We start from the raw sequence: 11,199 nt of genomic DNA, 5'->3' as shown, positions 1-11,199 counted from the left end.
AAAAGTAGAAATCAAATAAACGATCCGCAGTTCAACCGTCTGCTCCAGACGCGCGACATGAACATGAAAACGTGCCGTTTGCACGCACGTGCACGTGCTCGTGCGTGCCGTCGTGCGTGCTGCAGCGTTTTCAATTAGGGCTTTGACTTTGCGCAGTTGTGCACCATTAATAAATCAAATGGATGCATTCTTCTTTTTTTTAAATCACGTGTTGCGTCACTGGTGGTCACGTTTTTTTTTTCTCGATTCTAAAGGGAAATAACGGCTGTCATTACTGTCATTTCATTCACAGAAATGCCAGCCTACTTTCTGTTACCCCTCCCCCTCACCTTCACGCTTACACGCACCCCCTCCACCACACACTCACACCTCCCTATTTTGTCCGCGTTGCCGAGGCACTTTTCGTCTCCAAAGCTCGTCTTCAGAAGCATGTCCTCAGACATGCAGCCTCGGCGCGGTAAAGCGGACCAAAAGGCGCCACCTGCACGACGGCAGGTAAGTCTCTATCTGAAAAACCTTCTCCTTTTATAGCCTGAGATTTGTCCGATGAAACACAGGAGTGCAGATTTTTACGCGCGGGGGGATTATTTTGACGCTGTATGTAGGCTTATCCCACTGCCTTGCTTAAGGACACTCAAACAGGAATCATTGATTGCTGCAGAGAATTGAACGTGACACCTTCGGGATCCCACATAGCCACTGATACACATCAGTGTTGACACCTGTTATTAGTATCATCCTGCGCGTAAAAATCGACCCCTTGCTCTACGCGCAAAGTTGCTTTGCCAAAATGACGATTTAAAAACAAACAAATTACAGACGCTGTCTGTTATTGATTTGATATCGGTTTTAACATCGCGGAGTCCTGCCAGGAAGCTTGTTTGGTGAGCGACTTGTTTTACGCGTGATCAACAGCTTCCTTTGGCCATATGGAAGAAGGCGCGGAGCAGAATTACAGCTGCCATTCTTCTTGTGGCTCATTTTTACATCAGAACCACATCATTTTAAAGGATCCTTTTGCGGCAAGTCCGTTTTGTCATTCAAACATATTAAACCGAGCCGTGCATACCGCACGTGGCGCGCAAACCTCCCCAAATATGGAGCGCGGCAAACACCATTATCCGGCTTGTATCAGGATTTTCTCAACGTTTTTTTTTTTTTTCTGAATAGATGCGTAATGTTGTAAGAAAAAAGAATTATGTGTTAGCAGCAGCAAGCAAAGTGGCGCTCGGGACACTCCGGTGCGCTTTGGCTCAAAACGCATGTCATCTTAACTTTGCACTGAATAAAGAACATTTTAGTCTTCTTCCCCCAGTCAGATTCACGCTGCACAAGAAGCAAAATTTTATTTCACGTCGCAGCGCGAGCCCCGGTCGCGTCGTTACCGCGTTGAATGGTAAGACGCCCCCATTGATTTGGCGTGCACAGAGCCATATCCGTGCGTAAAAGCGCGGCGCAGAGAACAGACGCTCAGCAGAGGCACGTCTGCGTCCCGTTGTGTGATCGTAGCTCTTGTGTGGGAGTTGAAAGGATTTTTTTTAATGCATCTTGCATGCAGAAGAAAACAATCATCTCTCCAAATCACCGTTCTGAGTGGCCGCTGTAAGCGCTTTCTTACATTTTGCTTGGCAAATCACTGCAGTGAAGCGAGGATTTATACGGATGGGGTAGGGTCTTCTTGATTTTAACTCTATAAATTTCATGCTTGAAGGTTTGGTGTAGATTTGTGGAAAAGGCTGCTATGCAGAGCTTTGACATCCACTCTGTTTCTTTGTAATACGTGTTGTTGTTTAAAAAGGGGGGGTGGACAAAAGGGAACAGTGACCTTATCTGTTCTTGTCTGATCCTGGATGTGTAAATCGATACTGGTTTGGTTCCTGCACTATAATGGATAACTTCAATTAGAGCAAGTGGATTTTCATTTTGTACTTTTCCATCAGAAGGGCAAGTTGTTTGCGAGACAGAGCTGCAGTGGGAAAAAAAAAGTAAAAACATGCCGAAAACCAGCCAGATCTGGGCTTTTATTCAAAGATAATATTGATCCAGCTTTCTTTTGTTTTAAACCTTTATTCCAGAGTCAGACTTGTGAGATGAAATGACTGAGAATGACTTTAAAACTGGTGGATAGTTTACACAGGGTGGTTATGACTTACATTGCAATAGGGAAGCCACATTTTTTTTTACAGCATTTGCACAAGACAGTAATGTGCTGAATACTGGACAAAGCAAAGATGTTGCACAAACAAGAATGCTTATAAAAATTTGCAATAAAGTGTGAAGCTTTAACGGTTGAACATAAATTGTGTTTACTGTCTGTCTCACAAGAACATCATATTCCTCCCAGCTATTTTAATATACTTGAACATTTTGGAAATTTCAAGTAAAGTCTGCCATAAATGTCTGCACAGTAGCCTGCTGTGTATATTTTTAGCTGTTAGGTCTGAAGCACACTTTTTTTTTTTTTTTTTTTTTTTTACTCACAGTTCTTAAAAGAAATCGTTGAGAAGAAAATGCGTGCAATTCCATTTAGCCGGCCAACAGCCTCAGAGTAAGCACTATAATAATAGCTGATTGTGTACAACTGGCACAACTTGATGTGTTTTCTTGTTCTGTTGCCATGTTGTAATTAAGTCAGCAGTGACCATTTCATTGCACAGCCTATGTCCTGTCATAACCAAAGAAATTTCTCACTTTCCTTTGGTGTAATTGAATTTTGCAGGCTTGCAGGCGTTGTTGAGGTGCAACTGTGACGACTGCAGAACATTTTGCATCCAAATATAATATTAGGGACTTAGAATGTTGCTGCAAATAAACTGAATTACTGTACCACGGTTTGGCAGCTCCACTGTGATTGTGTTTTGTTGTTTTGCAGAGCTTTTGTAGCGTCATTGCTGCCCGTTCAAACTTATCATCCCCAACTTTGATCGATGAGGTTTGGGTGACTGAGTTTGATCATTTCTTTGTCAGCAACTTGAGGTTAACCAAGGTTGGCCTTGTAGAATGACCTCCAGCTTTCTTGATATCATATTAAAGATGCAAATCTTATAGTGTGTGTAGAATGTTTGCTACAGACACTGATGGTTGTTGGGGAAACGGTCATTATGTTGATTTCGTTTGATTTGATCAATACCTACACCAAATTATTTCAGCTGTTTAAGGGATTGCAGGGTATCTAAGAAGCAAATATATCAATGAACACTGGGGAATATAGGTAAATTTTAGGTCAAGGGAGAGTTGACTAGAGTTTGAACCAAATGAAGCACATGGGTGATTTTAAATTAATGTTTTAATTCTTCCATTTATTTGTATAGTGTCAACCATCACCCCATTTCAACTTCAACTTGAACAAAGGGGTCATTAATTTGCATTTACATTTCTGAGTTAAGCATGACTGGGCTTTGATGTTTAAATATACTAAGTCTAATAATTGTATGTCTGTGCATGTTGAAATTGTCATGCATTAAACAGAATTTAAGCCAGAAATAGCTTGTTTTACACACATGCATGCGTCACAGAAATCATGATTGCTTGCTTGCTGTGTGAGATATTTTGTGGGAAGCACCCAATGACAGGATTCAATGTTACTCAGGGCATAATAAGCACAGGCTTCTTTCAAACATAATTTATTTGCCCATTGGTTGTTAAGGTTAGACTTTACCCTTGTGAAGCACCTTGGGGCAAATTATGCAATGATTTCCCAGTCTGTAAATAAAATGAACTGCAATAAATCTGAGACATGAAAACAACTGTTTCTGACATAACTTTGTCTTGTATTCAGGGCCCAAACTTTCACATTTCATGCAAATCTGCAAGAGTATAGGTGACATCACATATCTGTGCAAAAAGTGTGTTTCAAAGGACTGAAGCGACACACCCTTTTCACTGGCCAACAGTGCGTCATGACAGAAACAGTGATCTTGAAATGAATGTGGCTCAAGAGTTGGGCAAGTTAGCTAGTAACTGGTAAGAATTAGCCTGAGGCCAACTTGGGGGTAATGCATCAAATAGAATTGTTAAATACTGTGCATGGTCCATTAGAAATGTACTACAAAAATGCTGATAAGTCATGATGCAAACATTAAGCTCAGGGTGATAATGGCAGCAGAGTCATCAACTGACTCTCAAGCAGCCAAGAAACAATGTGAGAGTGTTAAGATGTTAATAGTAAAATAGTAAATAGAAAAGCTATGTGGTTCTAAAAGTGGCAATGTGTACTGACACATGGTTGAAAAATGAAATGAAAGGGCTTCCGCAAAATGTTTTTGATATTAAAATGGCAGCATTTTCTTCATGAAAAATTTGATTGGTAAATGTTTATATATAAGTCTTATGTTTAGAACAACTGTTAGACAACTGAAAAAAGTGTGTCACTTGTCCTTTTTGTGGACAGATAACCATGATAGCTGAGTTGTAGAGGAATGTCCTTTATTTATCAATAACTACCAGAGCAGAAAATCCATAATTTTTTTTTATTCATTTACTTTTGTGAATCAAAACTGTGCCTGAAAAATGATATTTAACACCCCCTGTGGCAAAAATGAGGCTCATTTTGCTGTTTTATGTTAAAATGACATGCATGCAAACCACAAATGTGATTTCATAGATCCAAACCTATATGTGTGCACACATATATGAATTTATATTCTCTTTCATGGTCATCCTCCATCATACACGAGAGAAATGGAAGATAGACTGAAGGAAGGAAGCCGTGCCAATGCTTTTACCTACCATGAATGCACATTGCACACTTATTCCCAAATCTGTGCTTTTGGCAGGAGCCAAAAGAAGCAAGTAGAAGTAAGGTTACTTCTTCGAAAGTTAATTTTAGCTGGTGGGGCACCTCATTCCATGGCCATAAGCTCCATGGTTGTAGGGAGGCAGCGTGGTGCATGTCTGAGAATCTGTGTCACTGGCACGCACAGAAAGAAAAGTCTAATTGTCACGCTTTCAGCTCCTCTCTTTGCACCGAGCCGCTGCTGCTGTAATCCAACATTGCATACTGTAGTCGTTTTTATTTGTTAAGCAATTAAAGTGTTATTTTTACTCTGAGTGGAGGAGCTGTGGCTTCAACCGAGTGTGGAAGGAAGGTCTCAGAATCAGTGTGTTGAAAAGATGCAAATAAATGACAAAAAGCCAGTTTACATACAGTAAAGTGTGCTTGGTTTCAGTGTGGAAGGTTCCCGGTTCAAACCCCACCCCTGCCACATTTCTCCATGTAACGTGGAGTTGCGTCAGGTAGGGCAGCTGGTGTAAAACTTGTGCCAAATCAACATGCGGGTCCACCTTGGATCTGCTGTGGCAACCCTGAGTGCAAACAAGAGAGCAGCTGAAGAATACTACATTTTAAGATGGTTTATACTTGGGTGAGCAGCACAGTGGCTTAGTGTTTAGCACTGTTGCCTCACAGCAAGAAAGTCATGGGATCGATTCCCATCTGTAGCCTTTCTGTGTGGAGTTTGCATGTTCTCCCCGTGTTTGCGTGGGTTCCCACTGGGTCCTCCCACATCCAAAGACATGTGGGTTAGGTGGACTGGAGATTTTAAAACTGTCCGTAGGGGTGCTTGCAAGTGTGAATGTGTTTTTGTTTGTATGTGGCCCTGCGACAAACTGGCATCCTGTCCAGGGTGTACTCCGCCTCACACCCTATGACTGCTGGGATAGGCTCCAGCCCCCGAGTAAGCGGTCTATGTTGGCAGGATATAATAAAAAATATATAGATAAAATCTGATGTAGGATGACCAGCTTATGTAATACCTGTTAGCATAAAACCACTGCTGTAGTGAGGCCATGGTAGCTAAGTAGTGCGTGATATGGCTGTTAGCCAATAATGACTCATCATTTTTTCACCCAAACATTTTAAAATAAAGTTAAATTCTTATCATTTTATAAAATTTGTTTGTTAATGTCTAGCTAAAATACACCACTATAAACTCACATGAAAAGAAATGTAATTTATAATTTGGCTGACTAGAATTTTATAAATATGATTACTTTTGAGTATGTTATGATATACCAGGGTGTCCTACTAGCTTGCATGTAGCACGTTCACTAGCTAATAATGCATTAAATGTTACCAGAGAAAGTGTATTTATGCTTTCCTATCTTGTTTTTTGTCTAACTGAAATTGATATATAAAGATTGAGAACAGGTATGATAGAACTTTAAAAATTAGACGAGGCTGCTATAAGCTAGTAGAGGTCCATATACTGAGTAGGCTACATAGGTAGCTGCTAATGTGTAGCAGTTCTGCTAGCCAATAATCAATTAGCACAAAGGAAATGTTTTTGTTTGCTGTTGTTGCTGGTGCAAATAACTTCAATTAGTTTTTAGAACAGTTTATACTTTGGTATAATGGAATTTTATACATTTAAATGTTAGGTAACACTGTGGATGTGTTTTATTGCTTCTGCAACATCTTCCTCAGAAGGAGAGCTGCATTTGCCAAAAGTTGGAGTTGATTTGAACCTCTTTGACTCATGCATATGTCACATTAAATCCTATCTGATCCTTAGCAGATTTTTATTTTCCATTAGCGGATGGTGCAGCTCCACTTCAGCCGTGCTCCTTATTAGAAGGTAAGCGATTGCAGAGGTTTACAGTATGAAGTGCCACTAAACCGACGCACCGAATGCTGTTACGTGGAGAGGACAGGATGGAGGAGAGGAGGGAGAGTCCTCCTTAAGGTCATTATCTATCAGGCAGAGAGCGTTAGACGAAACGAACCACTGTAATTGCTTTTCAAACAAAGACTCTGCATCAGTGGAATAAACACTGCAGGATGGTGTCAGCATGTTTCAGCAAAAAACAATTTAATTTCATTTCATTTATATAGCACCAAATCACAACAAAGCGGCCTCAAGGCGCTTCACACGAGTAAGGTCTAACCTTACCAACCCCTAGAGCAAGCACACAGGCGAGAGTGGTAAGGAAAAACTCCCTCTGATGATATTGAGGAAGAAACCTCAAGCAGACCAGACTCAAAGGGGTGACCCATTGTTTAGGCCAGGGGTGGGCAACGAGGGCCGAGACACTGCAGGTTTTCCTTGCAACCAATCACCTCAGCAGGTGGGTTGCTGATGAGCTTTTGTTTTGAACATAAACACCCGATCGTCAATGAAATCACCCGCTGAGGTGATTGGAAAACCTGCACTGTCTCGGACCTCGTCGCCTGATTCTAACAGTTACAAGGTTTTTACCAAGCTGAAGAAGCAAGAAACCAGAAAAACCAGAATAGCATCATCTAGTGGTGAGGCTGCAGATTGCATTATGGTGTTACCTGTCACAATGGCCTGAAAAACTTAAATTTTTAAAAAAATATATCAACAACCAAAAGCCTAGCTGGATCAAACGTGGTGGGAAGATTACTTAGATAGATATCTAGAGGTGATTAAAGTTCGGAGTAGTTTGGTCAAAGGACAAGGTCAAGAAAAACACATTTTTTGTATACTTCAACAACCAAGAAGCTGAGAAGGATAATCAATCAGGAAAATATTTGTTATTGATTGCTATAAAGTCACACAGGAGTCTTATGATAGAGTCATACATAGTCAAAAAACACCATTACAGGCATATGTATATTTACTGGTGCGGTTCTATTGTTGTGTATAAAGTAACATCACTGCATCTGTGATTTAAACCTGCTTAGATGTTTTGGTTTTCACCTTGGTACAACCTCTCTTTTTTAGATGGCAGATATGAGCTCGAAGTCACACTCGTGCAGATCTTAACAACTCCACAGTCGCTTTAGGTTGCTTACACACCTGAAAGCTGAAATGAGATGTATTTGGAACAGTTGTCGCCCACAATCTTCCTCGTGGTCACTGAGCAAGTCTGTGGACCTGCATTGGATTTTTCCTGACAGCTTTCAAAGCAGCTTAAAAGAATCCAACCAGCTTGGCAAATGTGACACGTTCATTTGAACCAAACTAGGATGAAACTGGTCCGATTCAGTGTAGGAAAGGTGTTTTTCAGCTGTCGTAGCACATTGGGGTTGAGACCTTAATTGTGGCATTATAGTGTTAAATATCAGCTTGAATGTAGAATAATTCCAAATTAATTTTGTGGTTATTGTAGGAATTACACTTTTGTAATGGGCCTAAAATATTTGGACAGATGGTTTCTGAGCTGTTTCACATCTAAATGTGTGTTATTTCATGGAGAAGAAGATGCTTCACTGCATCCATGACACCAAAGAACTGCTTTGGGTTCTGGATTGTAATCACCCACGCAGATAACTGGTCCATCCCACAGCTGTAAAAGTAGCCAGGTGACACGTGGGCATCCCCTTGGCCTTCTCCAGCTACTGGTGTTCTCAAAGCTCAAGCACCTGCGTGCTGGATCATGCATTGAGAAATGTGCCACTTGACCAAAATGGTGATGGTACCGCTCCCTCACAATGCGAGTGACATTCATCTTAGTCTCCCTGTAACTGCTTGTTTGACACCGTCATTGTGGCAATACCTAAATATCCTCCAAACAGATCTAGTTCCAAAAAAATCCAATCCTCATCTTCGGTCGCCAAGGTCCAGGTCTAACAACCATACAATGAGACGGCAAACATTTGGACCTTTGTTCGTCTGCAAAGATATTGACATTGACAAACATCTTTGTTCAGCAACCTTATGGTTACATAAGCGCTTTCCAAGGATCTCTCAAGCTCAAAGGACAGGTAGCCCACAGAGATATGAATGTCACTAACAAAGGACCACAATAACTGGCCTATTGTTTGCTAAGTTATTGTTCATGTACCTTTTGTTCTATTTGGCCCCTAAAGACTTGGACCTTGGACCTTCAATCTTCTGTAAAGTTATGGGTATAACCAAAACTCCTCTTTTCATGGCCCCATGACACCGTAAGCTCTTCCCAGGCATCTCTTGACCCCAAAGACCGAAGACCCAGAAGCATAAAAGCCACTCCTGAGATCATTGAATGTCTCTACAAGTTGGAGACTTTCACTATGTACCGATAAACTTCAGATAGCCGAGTCCAGGAAGCCATTAAAAGCTTGGATCTTAGTCTAGATCCAGGACAAATGCAGACACTCTGAGTCCTACTTCAGTTTCTGCAATGAGGGTATCCATTGACTCAATAAAGACCACTGCATCATCTGCAAAGAAATGGTCACTCTTTCCTTGCTGACAAATGTTCCAGTAAGTTGCTGGTTTGCATCACTACCACTCCAGATGTTCAAATCATGACCCAGCAACTTGTAACCCTTTGGCAAAGTTTAAAAAAACACAGGACTGGGGCATTTTGGCTGTGGTGATCAGATCCATGAGTATCGATACAGTCCTAGTGCCCCGGCCTGTCAGTGCCAGTGGATGAATACCATCTGGGGCAACAATCTGTATTCTCATGAGTCATTTTTGCTTATTTGCTGCCATCACACAGATGTTTTACTTTTCAGTCACAGTGGTCACGCCATCCTAATGATCTCTGAAGATCCCTTTGAACATTTGCAGGGAAAAGCCTCAGGTACTCGTCAGTCCTGCTGCTCGTCCAGCAACAACATCGGCCTCCATCCTCCAATCTTAATTACTCGAACCCTCAGCACCGGATAATTCCACTTCAAGCTCTGTCGCTGTAGTTATTATTGGCTCCATAAAACATTCAGGGTGCCTGTCTGCTCTGGTTGAACCTTGGCAGGGAGGGTTTATTGTAATCGCCGGCAGGCCTAATTCCTCAGTGATGGGAGTATGTAAAAGTGGGGAAAAAAGCAGCAAGACCTCCAGAGTATGAATTTGTGTGGGCTCTTACACAAAAATGGCTTACATTTCCGAGCAGGCCGGTGCTGGTGTGAGTTTTTGAGGCGGCGATTTACTCCGGTTAATTTGTATGCAGTGACTTTTGGCCAGCGGCTCAAGTTCTTGTGAGCTGCGGCGCCATCGTGACAGGGCGCTGTAACGTCTTAATGTGAATCTGCAGCAGCTGCTGTTGCTTGTGTAGGTGTTTTTGTGTGTTTTTTTTTCCAAGTAGTCCTGTGTGACTATTTCTTCCTTTGAGCCATGAGCGCTAACAAGCAATTATCCAACAGGAGGAGCACGCTGCATTTCAAGGGGTGAAATCCAAGCTTACCACGTTTAAGGCTGCCTGTGTTGACAGCTTGTCCCGCGTGCAAAAGCTGCTGCATGTACAAAAGCCTTAAATCATTTCGACAACCCGAACCAAAGGGGACATCTGAACTCCTTCCCCCCGCGAAAGAAATGTAACACAAACACTAGACATGCACCCACTCGAAATAATCACAAGTGTGACATCACATCACGGTGATGAGATCACATTGTGGTGTCTGTGATGCATTAAAGTTCTTAAAGCTCCAGTGTGTTGGATTTAGTGCCATCTAGTGGTGAGGTTAAAGATCGCATTATGTTGTCATAAGCCATGAAACGGGAATTCATGCTACCTTGTCTTATCTTGTGCTAAGCAGTGTTGTATAGTAACAAAGTAAAAATACTTCACTACTGTACTTAAGTACGTTTCGGGAGACTTTGTACTTTACTTGAGTTTTTTAATTCACCTTACTTTCACTTTTACTTCACTACATTTCTGACCTTAATTGCATACTTCTACTCCGATACATTTTCTATGTGCCATGCCGTTACTCATTACAAACACACACACACAAAAAAGTCATGTTTTCACCCAGAGACACCACTGATTACTAGTGACTGTAACAAAGTCAGGCCGATTTCTCGAGTCATGTCCGATAGGCTCTTTTGCAGTTGCGCACTTGGGGAGTGTTTGTCAGGAAAATGATCATTTCTCTACATTGATTACAGACCTGCAGCGGCTCTGTAATCAATTTTTCTGCAGCACGGCTTTGCTTTGAACCTTGAACCAATCGAAGCAGTGCTTCGATCTACGATTCATGGATTTTATTTCGCTTTATCCTAATTTTTTCCCGCTAAAACCCTGAAGAGCATATGTCTGTGAGTAACATTTAATATTTTTATGTTAAACCGACCTGTTATGGTCTTCTGAAACAGTTGATAGATGTATTTTATAACTTAAAAATGGGACCGATGCTAACGCGTTAGCATGTCTATGGCGTTTTCAATGTTAAAGTTAGCATTAAGCTGTTCACATCAGCACGTTTGTGTTGATTTGTGTTCTGTATAATTAATGGCCCAGTGTTCGTTGTCGTAAAAGAGTCAAATTGTAATTTTTAAAATTTATTTTATTCATATATTATAGCAAAAA

General features: G+C 41.3%; 1 protein-coding gene across 1 annotated transcript in view; it reads left to right on the top strand.

Annotated features, from left to right (window-relative positions):
• Positions 1-394: 394 nt before the first annotated feature.
• chrm2a (cholinergic receptor, muscarinic 2a) overlaps positions 395-11,199 on the top strand; it is a 132,977-nt gene continuing 122,172 nt past the window's right edge. The window contains exon 1 of the mRNA XM_034162922.1: positions 395-495. The gene's annotated coding sequence lies outside the window, so the exon portion shown is untranslated. The remainder of the gene's footprint in view (positions 496-11,199) is intronic.

Source organism: Thalassophryne amazonica, chromosome 22 (assembly GCF_902500255.1).
Source record: "Thalassophryne amazonica chromosome 22, fThaAma1.1, whole genome shotgun sequence".
Taxonomy (NCBI): Eukaryota; Metazoa; Chordata; class Actinopteri; order Batrachoidiformes; family Batrachoididae; genus Thalassophryne; species Thalassophryne amazonica.
The sequence above is the reverse complement of the archived record's forward strand: the minus strand, read 5'-3'. Positions and strand labels throughout refer to the sequence as shown.